This window comes from Marmota marmota, unplaced genomic scaffold, assembly GCF_001458135.2.
Source record: "Marmota marmota marmota unplaced genomic scaffold, marMar, whole genome shotgun sequence".
Lineage (NCBI taxonomy): Eukaryota > Metazoa > Chordata > Mammalia > Rodentia > Sciuridae > Marmota > Marmota marmota.
The window spans coordinates 66,860,986-66,886,298 of NW_026000026.1; the positions used below are offsets into that span (position 1 = coordinate 66,860,986).

At 38.4% G+C, this 25,313-nt stretch overlaps 1 long non-coding RNA gene and 1 other non-coding gene across 2 annotated transcripts in view; one reads left to right on the forward strand and one right to left on the reverse strand.

The window, feature by feature from the left end:
- The window catches only part of LOC125619083, a 62,273-nt gene extending 45,729 nt beyond the window's left edge, over window positions 1-16,544 (forward strand). The window contains exons 4-5 of the long non-coding RNA XR_007350575.1: window positions 15,407-15,488; window positions 15,574-16,544. This is a non-coding gene — a long non-coding RNA (uncharacterized LOC125619083). The remainder of the gene's footprint in view (window positions 1-15,406; window positions 15,489-15,573) is intronic.
- On the reverse strand, window positions 6,091-6,219 carry LOC125619232. The gene has a single exon (XR_007350732.1). It is a non-coding gene; the product is annotated as a small nucleolar RNA SNORA44 (small nucleolar RNA).
- Window positions 16,545-25,313: the final 8,769 nt, after the last annotated feature.

Here is a 25,313-nt window from a genome sequence, read left to right on the forward strand (position 1 = left end):
TTATAGTGACACTTTTGTTAAATATAAGGAGAACATATAAAATGGGTCTAACTATTTAGTTCTCTATTCTACGTCATTGGTTTCTAATTATCTGTCCAGATGCAAAAACTAAGCCCTCTTCTTACTGAAGCTTTATAATGTCTTAATAACTGGTACTATAATCCTGCCATTTTGTTCTTCAAAATAGTCTTTCCTATTCTTGGCTCTTGTCATTTCCACAAAGAAAGCTAATATTTTAATTGGAATTACACTGTATAATTTGGGGAAAATGAAGTTTTATAATAACAAATATTCCAATCCATAATTGCAATACATCCCTCTACATCTTTAGATATTCTTAAATTTCTCTCACTGTTTTTGCTCTTCTGTGTAGGTTTTATATATCTTTAATTTATTCTTAGGCATTTGAAGATTTTTAATACTATATAAAAGCTATGATTAAAAAAACACTTTCTAATTATGTGCTGCAACTATGTATGCAAAATTTATTGATATTTAAGTATTGAGTTTACAGGCAGAAAACATTGTTACACTTATTTATTAATTTGTAAATTGTAATTCAAGAATTTTTCCCTGGGTTCAGTGGTGCCCGCCTATATCCCAGTGCTCAGGAGGGTGAGGCAGGAAGATCACTAGTTCAAAGCCAGCGTCAGCAAAAGTGAGGTGCTAAGCAACTCAGTGAGACCCTGTCTCTAAATAAAATACAAATTAGGGCTGGGGATGTGTCTCAGTGGTGGAGTGCTCCTGAGTTCAATCCCTGGTACTCCTCCTGTCCCCCACAAAAGAAGTTTTCAATTCATATAATTATTTTATCTCTGAAACGCAAATAGTTAAACGGTTTTATTTTTTATTTTCATGCTGTATGTTTTATTTACTTGTATTTCCTGGCGTACTACCTAGGACCTCTGGTACAATTTTAAGTCAGTGATAATTGATATATTTGTTTTGTTCCTGATATTAGGGGGAAAGCCTTTAATATGTCACTATTAAACTCCAATTAAACTCCTATTAAATATGACATTTTTATAGGAGTTTTTAATAACTTGTAATCAGATTAAAGATGCTCCCTCCTGTTTGCAGCTTGTAAAGAGTGCAGTGTCTACAGAGCAGAGGAGTCGCCCTTCCTCCTGTCAGGAGGAGCAGGTGAAATTTGTCAAAAAGTTCTGGAAACTCCACTCAAATACCGTTCCCTCTGGTCAGCAGCATGTGGGGCAGTAGGGAATTTTGCCATAACCAAGAACTAGGGGAAAGGTTGAGAGAGGGATAACTTGGGGTGGACAGAGCTTCAGCCAAAAGACCAGATATCCTGTTCTGGTCTAAAGAAAGTTTCTTCTTTCTTTTTCATCAGCCTCTCAACTGATTTGGTTCCTCTTGACACTCATATCTTTTTTTCTCCTAAATTTCCACCATAGATTATAGTTCATACATGCTCTTGATAAACTGAATAAATAAGTATTTTTGTAGCTGTTTCAGTGCCCCCTTTGGTGGGAAACTGTTTTTAATTTGCATGGAGGGTGATTGGCAGCCAGCTTAGCCAATACTATTCCAGGAGCCACTGCAGGACAGCCACTCACATCCCGGGCCATGAGGTAAGCCCTGGTGCTTCACAGCTTCTCTCTGGAACATTCTGTCCACCTCTTCACATTCTCCAGTAAAGGCTGTGGTGTTGGAGTCTCAGTGATTAACAAGGTATCAAACCATTCCCCTGGAATCCTCCAGAACTGCCTCTCATGGGGCACCTGATGGATATCTGCTTTGCAGATGGCCTATCCCTACAACTTTAAAACTTGCTGTACTGTTTCCATTTCTCCTGGGTATATTTTAGAGAAAAATAATCTCCAGGTCATATGATAGATGTTTCATCTTTGTTAACACAAGCACTCAGTAATGAATCTTTATAATATTAGCTGCATGCTGAACCAGCCCTATCTCTGAATTCACTTTGAGACTCTATAATTCCACATTTGCTTGAGCTTTCTTAGGAAAGCTCAGGATTATTTATTTTCTCTGTGTATATTCTTGGCATATTTCTGCCTAGAGGAAGAGCAAAATCAATAAGTCCTACAGTTTTATTAAGTTTCTTAAAGAGCAGGATATCTGGTCTACTGGCTGAAGCTGGTTAATCACCATCCTGTACAAATTCATCTTAGAATGGTGGGATTTTTTTCCCCATGTTTTTTGGTTGTCACTGGTAATAGTGTTGTCTAACTTCCTAACCATATTTAAAGAATAGGTGTTGCTCCTGTACATGTCATTGCCTTTTGGTGTAGCCCATAACAGCCAAAGTTAAAGAATATTTTTTGATTCATTATTTTGTCTTTTTAGCCTGTCACATACTATCATTTGATCTCTCTTCTGTTTCTTCCTATGGGTCTAATTGTGGCAATCTTAGCTGTCACTCAGCCTATCCCAGTTTGCAAAAAGAGTCAAGTGAGATCACATGGCATATACCCAATTTCTCTCTAATAGTGAGAATCAGGTGCACAGGTTTTGGGACAAAATGAAACAGGCTGCTGCCAAGTCCCAGTGCTCTACTGGGGAAAATTATCCAGCAGTTTGGACAAACCCTCCCATGTCACCAGGACTGTCAGTGCTCCTTGGAGTAGTTTTACATAAAGCCAGTTAGCAGCTTCTTTTTTCCAGCTCAACAGCTGTTCCAAACTTTGACTCTCTTTCTTCTTCTTATAAACTTTCCCCTCTGCCTCATCTTCTCTCAGTCTCAGCATAAAACTTTACCTTTACATTCACTCAGAAAAACCATTCAATGAGCCAACAAACAAAATAATTCCTTTCCTACTAAAACCCCCAGTGTATTAAAAACTCATAGTTTCACAGTCCATTCTATTTTCGGTGAAAGATTGTCCCTCCTACAGCCAAAGTCTCATGTATCCTTCTAACCACTTGCATTGGGATTTGTCTCTTGGCTTGACAGAGACCTTGGGTGATCAGTCATCCCTTTCTATCCTCTGTATTCTGTTTGCTCCCTTCAACATATAAACATTTTCTTTAATAAATTTTCCTCTGGCTCCACATCACCCTCAAGCTACTGTTCTTTATCTTTTCCCCTTTGCAGTCAAACTTCTTAAAGAAGCTTCTCCATCTGCCATCTCCTCTCTCTGGCCATTTCCTTAGCTGAAAACAATCTGTCTTTCATCCCCCAAACAGTAATGAAATTCTTTCTGCCAATTAACTTCATATTAATAAATCCAGTGGATACATGTCATTTTTTTAAATTATTCAACCCTGTTAACAGCTTCCTTCTTCTTATAACCTTTCCCCTCTCCTCCCTCCCTCTCCCCACCCCCTCTCTCTAACAATACTTATCTTCTTTGATTTTTCTACCATGTCTCTGGTCACTCTTCTCAATCTCTTTCTTGTGATCTCTCTAAGATGACTGTTTTCGTAGGTTTCTTCTCAACTGTGGTACATTATTCCACAACCACTTCTATATGGCTGACTCATTAATCCACATAGAATGTTTGTTCCCCCAAGACCCCAAGAGTTTCAGACTCATATTCACCTGCCTAGGTAGTCATCAGAACTCTTAGTCATCAGAACTCAACATACCCCAAACTAGTCTTATTGTCCTTGTTTGTGAGTGAGTTTTTTTCTTTCTTTCTTTCTTTCTTTTTTTTTTTTTGTGGTATTTCCCTTAAGGAATAACACTCTGGGATCCAGAGGAAATATGAGTCATCCCTAACTTTCCCCTATTATTCAACACAACTTCGTATGCTTTATTTTTCAAACATAGCGTAACTCTCTGTGTTCCCATTGTTTTATCTCACCCAACAGCCTATGTAGCTTCTTAGCTGGTCTGGTTGTTCTTTAATCTGACCCCATCAAATCTAATACACCATTACTAGAATTATTTTTCTAAAATGTGGATCCATGTTCCTTAAAAAGAAAGCTCATCCATTGACTTGATGCAAGTCTGATAAAAATTATGATTTTTTTAAAATGGATTTGACAAGGTATCTCTAAGAGCTAAGAACAACCAAGATATTTGTGAAGAATAGGATGGAGCCAGACATCATGGAACAACATGCCTGTAATCCGAGTAGCTCAGGAGGCTGAGGCAGGAGGATCAAAAAAAAAAGTTCAGAGTCAGTCTCAGCAACTTAATAAGGCCCTAAGCAAGCAACTCAGTGAGACTCTGTATCAAAATTAAAAAAAAAAAAATGGTTGGGCATATGGCTCAGTGATTATGTGACTCTGGTTTCAATCCCAGTATATTAAAAAAATAGAATGGAAAAATTGCCTTTCTGAAAAGGCTTATTCTAAAGGCATAATTAAGGCAGTTGATTGCCTCACGGGTAGAAAAACCAACAAATGATACACCACAGAAAACCCAGGAACAGACCCACTCATAAATGCAACTGTGATTTTTGACAGGGTGTCTGTTTTTTAAGTGTAATGGAAAAACCAAAAAACATTCAGTATTTCAAACAGGAGGATTTTTTAAAAAGAAAATAGATAAGCACAAATTATTGAGGGGTTGGAAGGGCAAAGATTTGAGGCATGGGAGTGCCATTAACTTATGAGTCACTGCCATAGCCATCCAGAGAAGCTGCTTAGAGGTCTGCAAAATATAGGACACTCTGCTGAGATCACAGCACCCCCAACTGTTGCCCGAGACTGTTGACTGCTATGGGAATATGGAGTGTGGCTTCTGTAAAATATCCACTCAAGTCTTGTTTCCTCTGCCATTGCTGCTGGGAGTGAATTGTTTCTATCTCCCTACTTTCTTCCAAATTACCCTAAGTGCATTTTTTCTGACAGCACCCAAACAATAATTAAACCTTGCTGGCAAAAAGTTTGGAGAATTCAGCTTCTGGTATCCAGCTCTTGTGATACAAGGAGAGCAAAGAAGGGAAATCAATGTGTACCAAGGGCCATAGAAAACATGTAGCACAGAGGGCATTAAAGATCAATGGAGAAGGAAAGAACTTCTCAATAAACACCACTGGGATAACTGGATATCCATTTAAAAAGCTGAAATTGAATTCCTGCCTTACACCATACACAAGAGTCAATTTAAACAGATAGACTTTTTTTTCTAAAAGGAAAACTTTAGGAAGAAAACATAAAGAAAATATCTTCCTGGTTTTGGGGTGGGGAAACTTTTGTTAAACATAATACAACACATTCTAACCATAAAATAAATGATTAATTCAACTATATAGAAATTAATGACATCTGTTTATCAAACACACCATAAAGAAAGTGAAAACAAAAAAGTAATAGGACATATTTGTCACATATATTACCAATATTTAATATCAAGAATACATAAAGAACTCCTACCAACCAAAAGAGAACAAACACACAAACAGAATAGAAAAATAGGTAAATGACATGGGAGTAGATGGCCAGGGAACAGAAACAAACAAACCAACAAACCTATTGAATCTTTTCAGTAATCAGGAGAATAGATATTATGACTCTTATGGTTTGGATGTGAGGTGTCCCCCAAAAGCTTGTATATGAGACAATACGAGAAGGTTTGGAGGAGTAATGATTGGGTTATAGCTTTAACCTAATCAGTGAATTCATCCCTGATGGGATTAACTGGATGGGAAATGGAAGCCAGTGGGTGTGGCTGGAGGAAGTGGTTCCTTGGGGGTATGACTATGGGATGTATATTTTGTATTTGGGGATTGGAGCCTCTCTCTCTTTCTCTCTCTCTGTTTTTCTGATCATCATGTGATCTGCTTCCCTTTCTCCTACTCTTCCATCATGATCTCTTGCCTCACCTTGAGCCAGCCACTTATGGACTGGGACCTCTGAAACAGACCCTAAATAAGGCTTTTCTCTTCTACAGTTGTCCCGGTTGGATCTTTTAATCACAGCAGAAAAAAAAAAAACTGACTAAAACAATGACCAAACTGAAATATTATACTTATTATATTAGTGAATATTAAAAAATAAATAGTGAATCATTTCTAACTTTTCCTTCTTAACCACTGTCTTTGTGTGCTATATCTCCAAAATGTGGTCTGAATCTATTTTTTTTTTAAATTTTCATTGCTGTAATTCACAAAGTTTGGGAGAGAATATAGAACAGTAGGATTTTTTTTTTTCCTCCTGATACATCATGGGAAAGGTGAGTGGCAGCTGCAGGTATTGTGCTGACTGAAGCTGTCAGTGTTTCCCATGTTGCTCTTGCATGTAGTTGGAGAGTCCATGGCCACAAAGAGTGACTGCCAGGGAAACATGCTGGGAATTTCTTTAAATTAGGGTATTGTAAAGGTATATTAGATAATCATTTTTGTAAAACACCTTGATATTTTCTTGGAAATATGAACATAGAGACACCCTATCTCGGCAATCCCAGAAAAAATCTTGTACATGTTTCCAGGAGACAGGCTCATAACAGTTTATAGGAATCACGAAAGGAAATTAATTAGAATTCAGTATCAGGAGAATGGTTGTATAAATTGTATTATATTTATACAATTAAATATTATACAGGACTGAAAACAAATGATCTATAGCTATACTCAGTATCATATAAATCACAGATATCTAATATAAAGTTAAAAATGCAGGCCCATGAAATCATAGATAGTACAACACCATTAAGACAATTCAAAAACACAGAAAATTAAGCAATATGTTTAGACACATATACACTTTAATTTTTTTTTAGTTGTAGATAGACACAATACCTTTATTTTGTTTATTTGTTTTTATGTGGTGTTGAGGATGGAACCCAGTGCATCACACGGTGCAAGGCAAGTGCTCTACCACTGAGCCACAACCCCAGTCCCTAGACATATATACACTTTTAATACAGCTATTTTAAAAAAGTGAAGTAAAGATAGACACAAAATTCATAATAGCGCCATTCTGTCCTTTGGAGGAGGATGGGGAAATGAGATGAGATAGAGCAGGAATGCACACATGCATCTTGTTCATGATGTGTCCGTGGGATTGTAGGTTCTTGGGAATTTAATATATTATAATGCTTTATAACACAACAAGTTACTAAATTTTGTATGTGTCAGACACAATATTTAAAATGTGGGAAATGATTTGTGTTCTAAATTCCTCAGCTTAAGAGTATGAGCTATCATTTTTTTTCCAAATCTTTTTTCATTTTTGATGTTCAAAAAATAAATCATGATATTAGACAAAACTTGTTTCTATGTAGCATCTATCTATATCATACATGTGACCACATAATTACTGAAAGTATTAATTTTGCCTAGTGAGAGAATGGCTTACTGTCCACCCAAACACAAAACAGGGTAGGGAAAGTAAATAAGCTCTCTGATTCACTAAACTGGAGGAAATGTAATACATGGAAAAAGCACCTGGGGATTTTGTGTGCAAACATCCAGCAGGGGAAATAAACCTGTGAAAATGACAAAGTAGAGTCAGGAACAATCACTATGGGTTTTTGGTTTTCTTTTGAAATCTTTGTATATTTCACAGTTGGAGGTAGTGAGGAGAAAAAGCAAAAGGAAACAAAAGAAGAAATCTTTGTTTCTCTTTTTAATTCTCCATTATCTCCCTATTACTTTTTCACAATGTTTCCATGCCTTCACTTTGCACACGGGTCTTTCCTAGTGGGGTCTTCAGTTTTTCTGCCTGTCCAGCCTCATCTCCTGGCACATTCCTGACCTCCATCTGCTCACACCCTTCTTATAAGCCAAACTCAACTTCCTGTGGCCCCCTGAGCAGGCCAGGCTGTTTCATGCTCTGTGCTTTACTCAGGCTCTTTCCTCTCCCTCGAAATCTCATCCTCTCTGTCTTCCCCTCCATGACCTCTAACTGGCAAGCACTGACTGACCCTCTAGTCTGAGGCTCCCTTAGTCCCTTATACATGATTTTCTAATAGTAGTTATTACATTCCTCTAAAAGTTAATGTTCCTGCCTTCCCTATTAGACTTGCAGCTCTTTGGGATCACAAATTGTATCCTTTAAAAAAAAATTACACAATGCTACCCAGTACTTATCACAGTACTTTATAGAAACTCAGTAATGTTAACTATATCATCATGCAATGGGGAAGTATCACTGTCAGCCTGAATTCCTTCCTTCACTGTCTTGAACACTCTTCCACCTCCCAATCTTGCATAGCTCTACTCTCGGCTAGGCTGGAGAGGCTGGGGTGCTCCTCCCATTCTTCATCTTGCTGATTCTTCAGTCACTTCCTTAGGAACCTTCCTCACTCTTCATGGTGGATTTCTTCTGAATGTGTTCTTCCTTAGCATCATTTATTGCCCTATTTCCATTATGCATTTATGTCAATTTGTATCATTTTTTTGAATAATGTTTATTCTCCAGCTGGACTTCAAGCTCCATGAATATAGGGGCCAGATTTACTTTTGTATATCTGAGACTTGCTTTTGTATTACATGACATAGGGTAGATTTCAATATGTGCTGACTGAGTGGTTGAATAAACCATGAGTTCTGTTTGTCAGCTTTTTTGCTGCTGCAACTAAAAGACCAAACCAGCACAGCTATAGAGGAGGAAAGGTAAAGTGGTCTCATGGTTTCAGAGGTCTAAGCCCATGGACAGCTGACTTCATTTCTTAGGGCTCAAGGTGAGGACATCATGGCAGAAGAGTGTGGCAGAAGGAAGCAGCTTACTTGGTGATCAGGAAGGAGAGAGAGAGAGAGAGAGAGAGAGAGAGAGAGAGAGAGAGAGAGAGTCTTCACTTGCCTGAAACAAATAATCCAAAGCCATGCCCTAATCCCCACCTCCTCCAGCCATACCCTACCATTTCCATTACCACTTAGTTAATCCCTATCAGGGGATTAATTAACTGCTTGGATTAAGGCTCTCATAACCCAATCATTCTTCTTTGAACTTTCTTGCATTGTTTCACATGTGAGCTTTTGGGGAACACTACATCTAAACCATAACAAGTACTATTAGAATCCAGGACACAAGGAACATATCTGATGGGCTGAGGAGGATGCACAGCTCTATTACTTGAATACACATGCAGGGGCGATAAGGTCTGTTCAAAGGAAGTTACCATGGGTACCTACAGGGAAGATGAAGAGGGGGAAGACAGTGTGATGCTTGTTACAGGTACTGATCTGAATTCTCAGCCCATGGACTTATGTCTGAGTCTAAAGGCAAGAAGACGTGTAGGTAGAAGGATGAAAGAGTCCTTTTCAAGCAAGGAGCTTATGTGTATGTATTTTTTTGACTGGGTAACAAAGTCACACAAGTTGGTTGTGGGGAAGGAATTCCCTGTCCCTGAAGCGTCCAGTATGGTGCTTTTAGTGTAGGGAGGGTGAGTGACACAGGGCAGAATCCAGGTCATTCTTAGCCTGGATCCAATTTCCCTTCTTTGATGTCAATCACAGTGTCAGCTCCCAGCCACTGCATTCAGATGGCTTTTTGGAGGGGTGTATGGGGGAATATCTATCAGTAATAAAGAGGAGTTAGAAAAAAGAACATAAAGCAAAAATAACTGAGATTCTGACCTCCAAAGTTCAGGAAATAATGCCAAGAGTTAATAAATAGGATACCATCAAATTAAAAAGCTCCTGCAAAGCAAATTAGAAATGTGAAGAGAGAGCCCACAGAATGGCAACAATCTTTGCTAGCAACTCTTCTGACAAAGGATTAATATCCAGAATATGTAAATAACTCAAAAAACTGCACACAAAAATTTAAATAATCAATTAATAAATGTGCAAACAAATTAAACAGACACTTCTCAAAAGAAGAAATTTAAATGGCCAACAAATACATTAAAAAATGTCCAACATCATTAGCAATTAGGGAATTGCCAATCAAAACTACACTGAGATTTCATCTCACACCAGTCAGAATGACAGTCATCAAGAATATGAATAATAATAAATGCCTGAAAGGATGTGGAGAAAAAGGAACACTTTCACACTGTTGGTAGGACTGTAAATGAGTACAACCATGATGGATATCAGTACACAGGCTCCTCAAAAGACTAAGCATGCAACCACCATATGACCCAGTTATACCAGTCCTTGGTATTTACCTTGAAGAATTAAGATTACCTACTACATTGATAAACTCATACTTATGTTTAAATCAGAACAAGTCACAATAGCTTGCATTGTGACTATGGAACCTGCATAGGGGTCCATCAATGAATGAATGGATAAAGAAAATGTGGTATAGATACACGATGGAGTTTATTCAGCCATAAAGATAAATGAAATATGGAATTTACAATAAAATGAATGAAACTAGAGACCATCATGTTAAGCAAAATAAGTCAAAATAAGAAAAGGTCCTATGCATTCTCTGGTATGTAGAAGCTAAAGAGGAAAAAGGAAAATGAAAGTAGAGGTGGATCTCCTAAAAATCAAAGGGAGAACAGTAGAGGAAGAGGACCAAAGGGTAGAAGCAAGAGAGAGGAGTGCTGGAGAGTGATATTGGCTAAATTCTATGGTTCTATTCTGTGCATGTATGAATATGTAACAACAAATCACATCAATATGTACAACTGTAATGCACCAATAAAAAGGTGAAAGAAAAAAATAAATAACTGAGATTCTGACAGCCTATTGACACTATTTCATGAATCTAGAGAATAAATTGATGGAATTACAGGGTTTTAAAATTTTTATGTTGATCCTTTTTACCCATACACTGCTGAGGCCTGGGAAAGTCAGTGTATGCTATTGTAATTTTCTATGTTTCCACTAAAAACTTACTTCTGAATTATTTGAAGTTTTATATTGGATCTAGGCTCCAGTCTTAATCTTTAGTGATGTGTTTTTCTGACCAATTTGCACCGTTTGTACTTTGACTTGTAAAAGAGGCCCTTTAGTTTGGCCATCTGGAAGTAGTCCAAATTATTGATGTTAATTGTTCCTCTTCCACATTCTGTTTTTGTGATCCTCTAGTTTCCAGCCTTTGGTGACACATAAGACCATCATTAATATTTCATGTTACACGAGATGGCCTCTAGGTCTTCATTAAGTGAGCTTATATTGGTAAATGAATAGGCTAAATCTGAGAAAGCAAAGGCATTTATTTCCTCAATATTTGTGCTTGAATTAACTTATATTTTCTGTAGCCTATCTTTATTCTTAAGCCTTGAATCACTTGATATGAAACCTAACATCTGTAGATGCTCCTTCACATGAGAATTTCAATGTAATTGCTACTGACAATATCTTCATCCTACAAAGAAAGGCCCTTCTTCTGGATACAGCTTGAAAAGCTGGGAAAATAGATGTATGCTGCACTTCCAGGGGGCTGGGGGTTGGTCTTGGTTTTTCCACTGACTCCCTGGGCCTCAGACTTTCTTTCTGTATAGTGAGGGGGAAGAACAGAAGGTGATCAAGCAAGGAGAACTGACAAGCACTAAGGTTGTGGGAAGGTCAGGGTAGACCGTCAATAACTCAACAACAAAAACACAGGAAGGTAGGGAAGGCTGAACATAGACTGGTGGAAGAACAGGCAGGTAGGGGTTCAGAGCTGGGGAATTTCTGCAGAACTAAGTGGTCCAGGCATGTCTTGTTTATTGAGTTGCCTTTTCCTCTTAAATTTTTTTTTAACTTATGTGTAGAAAAATAATATCTTGTTTAATTTAATTTTTCATACCTTTTCCCTTTCTGTCCATCACTGACCTGCTTTACTCTTGGACATCCCTGTAATAGAAAACTCTCTGCTTGTTGGCTTCCCGGCTACAATGCAGACATCTCACTGCTCATGCATTCGGTCTGTGCACCGTCAGGCAGTTTGGACAATGCTTGTCTTGTTTTGGTCTTCATGGATCCCTGTGACCCTCTCCTTGGGTCTCTCAGTCCACCATCTCCTTTCAAAAATTGTCCTCCAGCCAAGGGTGGAGGAACATTTTAGTTTTCTCCTGAGTCTAGTAGTCCAGACTTGGCCTTTTCTTCAGGCATTAATGTTCATTAAGACTCAGATTTACAGGGCTCAAAGAGGGTTCCAGGCTCACAAGTGCAAAAAAGAATAATCTGTCCTTTGCTAGTTCAGTTGTGTTCCACCAGGGAGAAATGCTAGCCTGCTGCTTCTTGGATTAGGGACTCATTCACTGAATGCATCTGAAGATAAAGAATTTTTAATAGATCATATAACTTAATCATTTGCTAAAGAAGGGCATTTTACTTCTTACTAAGGATCTTTAGAAATGATGGTTTCTGGTTATTGTTCTGAGAATGTTAGTTTATTGCATGCTTAGTGTTGTATCCAGAGGCACCAGCAAAGTTGCACAGTTAGGCTCAGTTAAGATATTACAATTTTCAGGTCTTCTCTGATCAGAGCATATTTATTGTTACCTTTTTACTATTTTTTTTTCACTTTATTTTTCTATTATCTCATATTTTTCTCTCTAACAAATGGAAACATACTATAAATGCTGTTTTGTAACCAGCTTGATTTTTTTTCTGTCGACAATTACCACAATTTTATGTGTAATTATCATAGTATTCTGCTGAGTAGGATTTTATTCTTATTTATCAAATTCTTGATAATTTAAATACTAGGACATTTAAAATCAATATTTAGATATGCCATTTTCCAAATGGGGGTTGTCCAATAAACAATGTACTATAGTTTGTTCACTTATACATATTATATTATTCCTATGTTTGACTTATGCTCACCAAATATTCTGAGAAGTCTCATCTCATGGCCTCAACTGGGTAAGTGCTGTCCTCCAAAGAAAGGTACAGCTACTGCTCCACAGCATGGGATTCTTTCCTTTTCTTGGCCACATCTGCCTCCACAGTAGACCAATAACAGTATAAAACTTTCAAGAAGCCTTGAATTTTCACCTATCTCACAGGGCTCGGTATTGGAATTTAGTTTCCTTAGTCTTCCTCAGAAGTCTCCCATTATTAATATATGGGATATAAAAATACATATTTGCAAATAAATAGTTTACAAACCAAGTGTATTCATTTCCAGCGGCTGCCATATGGTTTAAATCAATAGGATTTAATTTATTTTTTCACAGTTTGGAAGGCCAGATGTCTGAAATCAAGTTATCAGTAAACTGGTCCTGTTGGAGGATCTCAGGAAGAGTCTGCTCCATGTCTCTCTTCCTGGCTTCTAGGGGTTGTTGGTATTACGTAGCATTCCTGGGCTTGGAGATAATAGTACTCCAGTCTGTGCTTCCATCTTCATATAACATTCTCTTATCTGTGTCCAGATTTCCCTCTTCTTATGAGGACATCAGGGAAATTGAATTTAGAGAGCCCTTATTCAGTAGGACCTCATTTTCACGTGATTATTTCTACAAAGATCCTATTTCCAAATAAAGTCACTCTCATGGGTTTTGAGTGGACGTGAATTTTGATGGGACTCTCTACAATGCAGTACACAAATAACCAATAAATACTGATTTGGCTTCTCTTTCAGGGAAGATTGGGGAAAAGCATTGGGTTTTACTTTTCCCAGATTTTAGTGGGTACCTCTTATATAAGTTATAAATTGATTGAAAGAAGTTACAGAAAACCCAAAGAACATTTTTTTCTTATTCTTTTCCTTTGCATGTGACTAGAAATATAAGACAGATGGCATAGAGCAGGTATTGTGGTTCACAATGCCAATTGGGAGCCAGTGCTCTGCTTCCTGTTTAGTTGCTCTTGGCATGTGGATTTTGGCCTTATGTTCACTGCCTCATGGTCACAAGGTGGCCACTCCACTTCAACATCACATGTGGGCAAAGGCACCTGCTGGCTGACTACTTCTTTCAACAGAGCTTTCCTAGAAGTCCTCTCTGATGCACTCCACTTACACATCTTCTTACTTAGAGCCAATTTAAATACCAAGAAGGTTAGGAAAGTTTTGTTGTTGTTGTTGTTATTGTTGTTTGTTTGTTTCAAGAAATATTGCTGCTCTAAAACAAATTAGGTTTCAGTTAGTAAGGAAGGAGAAAATAGACATTGTTAAAATTACTAGAGGCATTGTCTGCCTAATCTCTTGAAGTTTACCAGAACCAGGACTTCAGTCCTCAGTGAGGAATTAGGGCTGTTTTAAGTGGTCATTTGATATCTGTATGTTAGCTTAGGCATGGATGTGCACAGCATAGATGGGAAGACTGACTTCTAAGCCTGGCCAGAAATGCGCTTGCTTTTAAATACTGATAAAACAAGTTCTTCTTGTCTAAGAAGAACTTGTTTTGTCAGTATCAGAGATCCCTGTGCTACAACAGCTTCCCTATGGAGCTCCTGATTTGTAGCTATATGTTACTAGCTTAGGAAATGCACAGTGAAATCACTCATTGCATGGCTTCTAGTAAATATATATGTTACTATTTATTTACTTAGTTCCCTATTACTAGTTGCTTGGGTCCTTTTATATTTATTATCAGTTTTCTTCTTGATTTCTAATTGGGTGACTTTATAAATCAAATTCTCATAGTACTAAAAAATAGGTTGCTGCATAAGGCTGAGCCATTTAGTTTGATTGAGACAGATCAAAACCTGGGCAGGACACATGGAGTGTTCTATTCCAGGTGTAATGGCTTGCTATTCTAACTAGTCAAAGGGATGATGACAAAATGCAAACCAACAGATGAAATGAGAGGAAAAGAGAAGAAATATTTGATAGTTTTTCTTGGCCCCCCTATGCTTGGCTTTAGGCTGAATTTCTCTTCCCTGTTGTTATTGTTTTACCTCCCCCTTAAATTAGCCCAAAGCTCTTAGTGGGTAGATATTTCTTTAAGATGGGTTTAAAAAATCAGTCTCGGCCACAAACAATGCTTTCTCTCTTCTTTTTACCCTCTCCTTTGATTCTGACACAACCATTTGACCTCATCCTTCAGACATGGGCTCTGACGTCCAACAGAGAGGCTCTGCTTTTCTGCACTTCTTTTCCCTTTGTTCCTGGACATGTGTGCTAGGGACTTCTAAGGCAGGATGAAGCCCAACATCACACCTTTTCCCAGACCGTATGCAGCATACTAATGCTTGCTCCCGGGGCACTTGTAATTGCAGATATGGACTGTTTATGCCCGTGATGAAAGTGGGTGAACAGCTGCAGCTGCCGGGCAAAAGATAATGCTGGAATGAGAATGTCAGAATGGCTTTCTCAGGCCTTAAATTAACTCCCTTCTTTTTCTCTCCCTTTCCAGTCAATCTTTCTACCCCAGGCTTCCCAGCTTCTTTCTCAAGACTTTCATCTGTTTTACTACATTTCCTGAGTTGGCTGCTCTGGTAAAGGGACAGGTGCCTCAAAGGAGGGGAGAGTTGAGGGATGGGCTGTGTGGAGGGGCTCCCAGGTAGATGAGGGTTAAGAAGATAAAGCAGCGGGTGCTGAGGCAAAGAGTTATATCACAAATCAGGGCTCCTCGTTATAAGTGTGGATTAGGGTGTTTCTGAATTTCTAATTTAGTTCAGGGTTCCAGCGCTTGGCCAGTGTGCTAACCGGTACATTGAAAAACTAGTGATGCTATGCTCCTTTTGTGTTTCAATTCTAGATGCTTCTACCTGCCTGTGGGGATTAAAATGATGACGCATTCCACACACACTGAGCTGCTCTCCATCCTCCTTCCCTGCACGGTGAGAGCACAGCTCACTCCTGCACCCCTGGCTTGCCAGTCTTTTATTCTTGCTTTGTCATTCCTCTTGCTCCCTTATCTTGCAGGAATACAAGTGGCTATTTGTTCCTCTCCATGCCTTGTGGCCCCAGACTGAGATATTTCACCTTCATTCCCTTATTGAATGACACAGACATCACTCCAGGAGTGAGGACAGAAATCAGCAAGCTGCCCTTTGCCTGTGCCTGACCTGGCTCTGTGTGATGGGCCAGTGGAAGCAGCTTTGATAAGCTTCTGTGGGGCCTGCATCAGTGGACCATCCCCTGGCACCTCCTATGTGTGTGCTCCCCTGTGACCTGGCCCTTTGACGACACCATTTGTTGTCATCGATTTCTGAATGCTTGGAAGGCTGGAGGAATCTGCAGGCGGTTTCTTAAATGTTAGAGGAAGATAAAGCTGCATACCAACCCTGTTGGGATCTGCCAATCTCTTTTGTGTCTGGAGAGAGTTTCATCCAGGGACTGAGTAAGTGTTCAATAGTCGAATCCACTAAATGCAACATATATTTATTGGGAAGCTGCTTGGAGTCATAAAGGATGCTATGTAGGACACGATTAATGGAACCAGACACTTGGGTCTGGGGGCTCAAAGTCTAGGGGGAGTTAAAGTAAGATTTTCATTCATGTACTATAAATTGAATTAAAAGGCAACAATTCTACAATACCTTGGGTTTTGTGTGGGCTGAGAAAGGACTGAATCATTCTGACTAGAACAGGATCTGGAAAGCTGCAAAAGGTGATGAAACTTGAACAAGGTCACAAAGAATATTCATAATTATAACAGGAACATGTGTCTGTGTGTGTGGTTGGGAGGGGATGGCTGAGGAACAGGATATTCCAGATGGGAAATAAAAAATCATTGCTATAGATGGTAGAGGATTGATTCCACATGTGTATGTATGTATGTGTGTATGTGTCTAAGTCTACTCTTAGTCTGCTCATAACAGAATGCTACCAATGGGGTTGTTTAAATAATGGAAATATATTTTCTCACAATACTGGAGGTTGGAAGTCTAAGATTGGGGTGTTAGTGTGGTCAGATTCTGCTGAAGACTCTCTTTTTGGTTTGTGAATAATCACCCTCCTCTCCCTCTCTCTTCACATTGTAGGGGCTGGGGAGGGAAGGAAGGAGAGAGAATGGAACCTCTCTGTTGTATCTTCTTATAAGGGCACTAATCCCACTGTGAGTGCCCCATCCTCATAACTTCATCAAATCCTAATTAGCTCCCAAGGGCCCAGAGTTTAAATACCATTACATTGGGGATTGGGAATTTAACACATGAATTTTTGGGGAACACAAATATTCAGTCCATAGGAGATGGTTCAGAGACACCAATTTCCTTATTTTTTAAATAAAACTTTCTAATATATTGCGTAAAATAAGCTAGAATACAATTAATTCCTATGATGCTATTACTTAATGTGCATTTCCATCCTATTCCCAGCTCCCCTTTTTAGAAAGCACAACTCTTTCCATACATGTTTTGAGTTGTATAACTGCAGCTTTGGGTAATATTAATTTTTTTTGTCCTCTTTTTAGTTTACTTGGTTCTTTGAGTCTCAGTTGCTTCATTTGCAAAATTAGACAACAGTGCTAGATAATTTCAAAAGCATTTTATTCCTTCTTCCTTCATTTCCCCCCCTTTCTTCTCTCCCTTCCTTCCTCCCTCCCTCCCTCTACCTCCCCTTACCACCCCCTTTCTTTTCTTTATTTTTCCTTGAAAATTTTAACTGATATTACCTGATGAGCAGTGATAGCACCTCCATGCTAATTTCTTGTTTATGCTGAGCTCACAATGCAGGTGTTATCTACAGGTGAGCATGTAGAAAGGATGCACAGGTGTGCTACACCTTTTCTGATCATCTTAGGTCCATGTACAAATGTTGTCAAGCCCACTTCCTCCACTGTCCACCCTCCTCTCTCTCCATGTTGTTTCTACTGGGCCTCTAACTGGACTGAATTCTAGACTAGCCCATAAAGTAGATGAGCATTAAGTATTTTTTGGTACAGTTTGTATTTGTAGATTGGAAGACACAGGATCTCTTCTCCTGGCCTACATGTTCACTGAGTAAGAATATTGAGTTTCTCCAACTGCAAGTGTGAGAAATTAACCACCACCCCTATTCATTATCTAATGACAAGTTTATGCTGATGAATATAGAATGTTAAGAAATCACAGTCTTCGCAGGGCCAATGTTTCCCATGGGGCATTACTATCAAGGAAGTTCCTATTATGTGCCTACTAGTGAGGCACTGTCTCTGTGTAAAATTTGTAGTGGCTGGCAACTTTGTTCCCTTTTTATTCCTCCATACTTACCTTCCATTTGTATGTGAGAGAGATAGAGCTTCCTGCATGTGAGATTTCCAACACATGCCATTGGTGAGAACTTGAGTTTGGGGAATCTTAGGACTTCTTCTGAACTACCCAAAAGTGGTAGCTATGCTGATCATCACTACATTCCTAAAATGCATAGTACCATATTAGTCAGTGCCATTTCCATCTTTATTGAGGTGAACTGATCTCAATTGCCAGGATGGCTTTGAAGATTACAAGGAATTTTTCTTAACCAGTTTTATCAAACAAAGTGGAAGAGCAGACTCCACAAATGAGTTCATGGCTGCACATCTATTAGATTTTTGCTTTCGTTTGATTTTCCCCAGTACTTCCCACCTGCTTTAAGTGGTCCCCTTAGGAGCAGACAGCCACTAGAGACTTCTCTGTCCCAATTCTTCTTCCTGTGGAGGAGAGTGACTCTACAAAGAGTTGGATTTTACTGCCATGTGTTGCTGATAACTTGTGATTAACCAGAGACTATCAGTGACCTGCACCAAAGTCTGTTTCCTACCACTGTAGTCTTCTGGTTTATGATCACTTCTTTCTCACTGACTGAGGTTATTGTGCCCTGGCTACTCATTATAGATAGTAAAGCTCTTTCCATCTTGCCTTAATTTATATACACCATTTCATGGCTCTTCCATGGCACAATTACTGGGAAGAATAGTTGGTTTTGAGGTATTATATTAATATCAACACTGGCTCTCACAGTAGTACAATGGTTTTTATCTTGTAAATTTACAGGTTCTGTTGTGACAATATAATTTCATTTAGCTTATTTCAGCACTTATTTAAAATCTTACACACACACACACACACACACACTTTCCCTCCCCAAGGGGACTAAAGTAATTTTAGTTTAACAAAATAGAAACTGCATCACAGCTCAATGACTATGGAATCAGTGAACAAAATCGCCCTGGATAATTTTTTGTTGTTGTTTATACAGAAATTGATAATTTTAATAATAATAACCCCATTGCTTGTTCAGCATTTACTCTATGCCTGACCCATTTCTAAGCAGTTAGAATGTATCAACTCATTTAAAGTCACGCTAAATCAAACCGAAAAGTTGTCTAAAGTATGCAGACACTGTATATCCATTGAATTCAGATAATTGCCAATGCTGCAGTTTCTTGGAAATTCAGGTGTGTTAGGTTGCTAGAGGTTAATTATTTTTCTCCAATTTCACAGGACTTAGACATAAATAGGTAGAAAAAAAGCTGTCCCCAGATGTCAGCACTGAACATGCCCTCTCTTCCTGAGGGTCTGGCTGATCTTTGCTCCTTCAGATCCTTCATCCCACATCCTGTTGCAAACAGAGCTGTGTTTCCTGCCCAGGTACTACTCTATCACAAAATCCCAGCAAACCAAAGTTCAGCACAGATTTAGTGATGAAACTTAATTTGTCAAATTTGGATAAGCCCTGCTTTATTCTATTTTCTCATCTTGTCACTGTCTTTCAGATTTTTAGCCTGTACAGATCATGTGGAAGATGTAAACTTCTTCTTCTTCTTCTCCTTCTCCTTCTCCTTCTCTTCTTCTTTTGGTACAGTGAATTGAACCCAGCAGTGCTTAATCACTAAGCCAGATTCCCCAGCCCTTTAATTATTTTATTTAGAGACAGGGTCTTACTGAGTTGCTTAGGGCCTCGTTAAGTTACTGAGGCTGGCTTTGAACTTGTGATCAGCTGCCTGAGCCTCCAGAGCATCTGGGATTACAGGCATGTTCCACCAAACCCAGGTGAAAGGTGTTAACTTATGAACCAGCCTGCACAGGAATTAATGTGTGGAAAATCTTTCCCCATGACTACAGTATTCACACCCCATACTTTCTTCTTCTTCCACTTACTAGTGTGCTTGTGGCTCCTCCAGAGTTGAAATTAGGGTGAGTTTGGGAGGTAAAAGGTATATATGTGATACATGTTATTAATACTGATACAGTCATGTGTGGAATATCTGTCCTGCGTGAGATATGTTTGTGAAATCTTTTGAGACCTCTTCTGTTCCATGATTGTGTTCTCTTCCTCTGTAATTAACTTTGACAATGGTAAATGGATTCTTCAGAAAAGTTATTCTTATTTCTTCCTCAGTGGCTTAAACGCGTAGTCACATACTTCTAGTTTCTTTCTACCAAAATCACTTCAATGCACCCCCTCTCCCAGCAGTGGCCTTTAAAACAGCATTTAAGACTAAATGAAGTTGGCTTTTTCTTTTGCAGAGACCATTTTGGGTCAAGGAAAATTATATATATTCTTTGTTCCATCAAACTCTGGGGAGTGACCTCCTTCTCTTCTGCCTGAAGAGTAGCTATGTCTCCTTTGTAACTTTCATTTAGATATTTTCCAAGTCATTTAGACTTTAAGTCTCAAGTTCCAGGAGACAGTTCAAATTCTAGGTTGAGAGGAGCAACTTTTAAGACTATTTTTCTAGTATGGTCAAGAGAAATGTACTTTCTGTACCTCTCCACCTCTCTCTCAAATTCCCTTTGAATATCCCCAGTCTTTGACTGCCCTTCCAAGGTTGTTTATGGATTAGATATGAGTGCTCAGTAAAGTATCCCCAAACACTACCCAACTACCTACTTTTTAAAGCTCAGATTTTGCTTTCTTTCCATTATATTATGTGTAATGCCTGTGGTGCTGATTCTAGGTCCTCTGGTCTCAGTTAAACTATACTGCAACAATTCCACTTGAACACTTTGTTATACCTGCAAACAAACAAAACACTTGCAAAAGTTGTGACTAATAATTTACATGCACTCATATAAATAGGTACTGTGAGTATTTTAAAAGATGCTCAACATCATTATGAAATCTTTAAAATGCAATTAGATATCATGTTTATTTATCATACTGGTAAAATGTAAATGGTTATTAACAGCTGGTATTAGAGGGATTTAGGAAAACCACACATTGTTGGTGGAATATGCATTTGGACAGTCTTTTCTGGAGAATAGTCTGACTCTGACAGTCTCCATTAAAATGAGAAATGTTCACATTCTTTTAAAATTTTTAAATTGATATAAATGTGCATCTTGATTGGTCACAGGACAATAATTTGATACATAAATACAACATATAATGATCAAATCAAAGTAATTAGCATATTCATCTAAAATATTTTTCATTTCTGTGTATTTGGAAACTTGAACTCCTCTTTTCTACTTATTCTGAAATATATCATAAATTGTTATAGAGTGTAGTTACCCACTGTGCTATCGAATCCTAGAAATAATTCTTAATATTTGACTTTTTTTTAGTTGTAGATGAACATATCTTTATTTGTTATTTTTTTGTGTGGTGCCAAGGATTGAACCCAATGCCTCACATGTGGTAGGCAAGCGCTCTACCACCGAGCCACAACCTCAATCCATGTTTGACAACTTTGGTACCTGTCATCTAAGCTTGCTTTTCCCCTCCACTCTTTCCTAATTTCAAGTGACTGCTCTTCTACTCTTCTAGAGATCAATAATTTTAGCTTCCAAAAATGTGTGAGAACATGAATATTTGCCTATCTGTGCTTGTCAATTTTCATTTGATATACTGTCCTCCAGTTCTGTACCTGTTGCTGTAAATGACAAGATTTCATTCTTTTTTATGGCTGAATAATATCCCCTGATGTATATATACCATATTTTCTTTATCTACTCATCTGTTGGGTGAATCTGGACATCTTGATTGATTCCATGTCTAAGCTACTGTGAATAGTTCTTCAATAAACACAGGAATACAGGCACCTCTTAGACTTAATGATTTTATTTCCCTGTACACATCTTTTAATCATCATTTATATATTTCACTTTCTTTTTTAGCTGTTTTATTTGATTTTTACATGACAATAGAATTTATTTTGACATAATATAAAAGCATGGTATATAATTTGTTTCAATTCAATCCCTAGTACTTCCCCCTTTCACTTCCCCCCTCCCTTTCCCAGCTCCCCTCCCTCTATTCTACTGTATATATCTCACTTTTTATACTAGAAAAAATACTTATCTGTGTATTTATAAAAGCAGGCACCAGAGTTTTCATTTCAGCATTTCTCATAAGAACAAAAACTAGAGACAATCTTTCAATGACATAATAATGAAATTAGTACTTTAGAAATTAAATTAGCAATTCCCTTGAAGTTACTAATGTAAGAACAGAAAAAGTACTGCATGTCACTCCTAAGACATGTCTTTTAAAAAATGGATGTGCCATTTCCATATTTTGCTGACTATCTGCAGATAATCACAAAACTGTAGAAGGGGGCCAGCAACCATATGAAAGGGTTCCTGAGCTTTCCAGGAGGAAAGCTGCATGTTGACCTTCATCAATTCTCACAACTGGACTGGACTGGCATATGACCAAGACGTGAGCTTCTGCTGTTCTCAGCTATGGGCACTTGGGATTGACTTCTTAAAGTGGCAAAGGCAACCCTGAAATAAACGATATGTAGTGTTAAAAACAAGGAAGTATACGTGTATGTTTGAACTTATTATATCTCAAAGGTATATGAACCACATCTCTTGGCTTTGTAAGTTAAGAAACATGATGCTCAATGCATATTGAGTAATACATAGATTATGCATGTATACATATAGACACATGTTAACCAGATTGTAAAAGTTCTAGGAGGGTAAACACTAATAGTAGGGGATAACTCCAAGGAGAGGAGTGGGTTTGAGTATTGTGGTAACTGGGGCCTTTTGCTTTGAGTTATTAGAATTTTTAGGAGAAGAATATATCTTGAATTACTCATGTAATTAAAAATTATAAAAGAAATTGGATTGGCTCCGTGGATAATTACTTGGCTTAAATTGCTCCTTCTTTTTTCATTTTTGTCCTCATTTATATGAGGAAAACAGATGAAAAACTTTTTATCTTGCCCTGTTCACCAGTATTCCACAATCATCAGAGATATTTGGGAATAATTCCTGAGTTATGGTTTTGGGCATCAAATCATGTGAGGAATTTATCAAGATTTTTTTAAAAACATCACAGAACACTCAAAAATAACTTGAGAAGAAAAATGCTAACAAATCAATTATGATGGCAAAAATATGCTGATTTAGAAATACTCTGGTAAGACTGTTATAGCTCTACTGAATTCCTAAATATGTCTTTTTTAAGAAAGTTGGATTTAATAAAATGTCCCATTTGGTAATTACAATAGTGATCATGTGACAAATTCTTTCCTCAAGCTATGATTTCCTGAATTCTTACTTTGACTTCACTCTGATAACAGTATTGGGGCACCCCCCCACCCCCAACACACACACACACACACACACCAGACTGCCCTCAGCATACAGGGAGTTGCTTGAGAATGTCTCCTAAGGGAACAAGATATCTAAAATGTCCAGCCATGAATGAATCAAATGACAACAGTACTAGGATTCTTTTTCTCCCACTCTGCCCCTCTGCTCTTTGTACATTGTTTCCCAGGCTGGGTCACTGACACATTTCTGTGGCTGTAATTGGTTCCTTTTTGCCTATCTCTTTTTTGTTGCCAAGGCAACTGCCCATTTTCATTTTCACACCCTCTGAGAAAAACCACCACTAGACTCTCTTAGAGGCTCTAGACTGATTGTTCTCCATCACACATTTTCACAAGAAGAGCTTCAGCCACAGATGATGCCTTGGTCATCACACACCACCTCCCGAGGCAGGGAAGCCATGCAGGCTTCAAGACTCAACCCTATACTAGTTTTTCCTATACTAGTTTTGTTCCATAATTCCTGCTATAACATCTAACAATATTCAGATAAAATAAAATTAACCATGTTTAGCTCTCTGAGTATTTTTGTGAGAAGTAGAATATGTATTAGTGTGCTTGACAGGAAAACTATAGTGTTACTTTCATTCTCTTGGTTTCTCGGTTCTTACATTGTACAGGTGTTTATCAGTATTGCAAAATACCACACAGATAGGGCTGGGAGTTTTAGAATGGAATGCCAAGAGATGTGCTTCATGAGAGGTGGAAATGGTTCAATCTCAGAATGATGAGGTCGGTGATGGTAGGGGCAGCTAGAGGTTAAGTTAGGAGCTAGGGAAACCAAAAGACAACAGCTGTCTGCAGAAGCTTACTGTGCCAAGGACTTGTCCCATCCTAAATTAGAACTGGAAGTAAGTTTAACTTCCACTTGATTCTAAAATTTTAAAGTTAAAATCAGGGTAAAAGAAAAGCAGCAGAAAAAGTCTCATTCCTACCCCACTGTGTATATGATTGCTTTCTGGTGTGAAACTGCACTGCAAGAGGAATTCTGAACTAAGAAATCAGAGTGATGGAAGGAGCATTAACAGGAAGACAGATGATTGCTATTTTTCTAAGTCCATATTTCCCATTGGACAAGATGTCTGTGCTCACCCTTCATGTCTCTCTCTGCTGACCTCATTCCTGTTCTGGCAATCAACAGATGCTCATTCCTGCTGTCTCCAATCTGAGACATCACATTCCCTTGAAGAAGGCTAGCACACAGGTTCTTCCATTACTCTTTCCTGCTCCCCTCTACTACCATGGCCTCCTGGACCCTCATCACACTGTGGAGAGTCAGTCCTTTATCTGGTACCTCCCCCTGTCCCTCTCAGTTGAAACTCTGCCTCCCTTCCTATATGTAGAAGTCTTTACTCAGAGCCCACTCCTGAACCTCTGACTGATTCTCATGTTTTGAATGCTTCCAATGATGAAACAACTGTCTCCCACTGTCTCTGTTTGCCTTCCTTTTCCTAAGCAATTTTAATGGCTTTTGAAATTCTTTCTCTTCTTCTATCTAAGGATCCATGTTAATGACATTTAATCTCATCTTCCTTGACTGTTTGGATGCTAATTGTGCCCTATCTCTCTGTGTCCAAATTTCATCTCACTCAGGTCCAACTAGAGAACCAACTCTGCTTTAGGGCTTTCCTGATTCTTACAGCAACACTATAAGTTGCCTTTTTTTCCCCCTAAATGATCATATTCCTTTACTTGTACCATTTTATGCATTTAACAATTTTAGTATTGAATAATAATTGAAGGTTTTGTTAAAAGTAAGATATTTAGGGACAAGAATTGTGTTTTATTCTTACTTGTATTTATTCCAAATCGTCTTTTAGACCTCGCTTTGCACTTGGCATGCAGAATGTACTTAATTCATGTTGATTTGAAGACTGAATGACAACACCTGCCTCCTTATCCTTTCCTGTTACAGTGCTGTTTATTACAATGCCCTAAACTACAACCCCTACACTTCAAGAACTCTGGGAACTCCCTGGATCTCTTCCATGGGCTATATTTAACAGCATCCAATAATATTTTTAAAGCATATCCTGGATTCAGGCCCTCTTAAATTATAGGGATGCATGAGAAAGGAGTATCTTAACTGGCCCAGAAGGAAGCCAACTGCTTATCCTCAGGGCTGGAGGAGAACCTATCAGCCCTTCTCAACCATGCTGCCTGATCATTATACAATTGTGGAGAGGGAGTC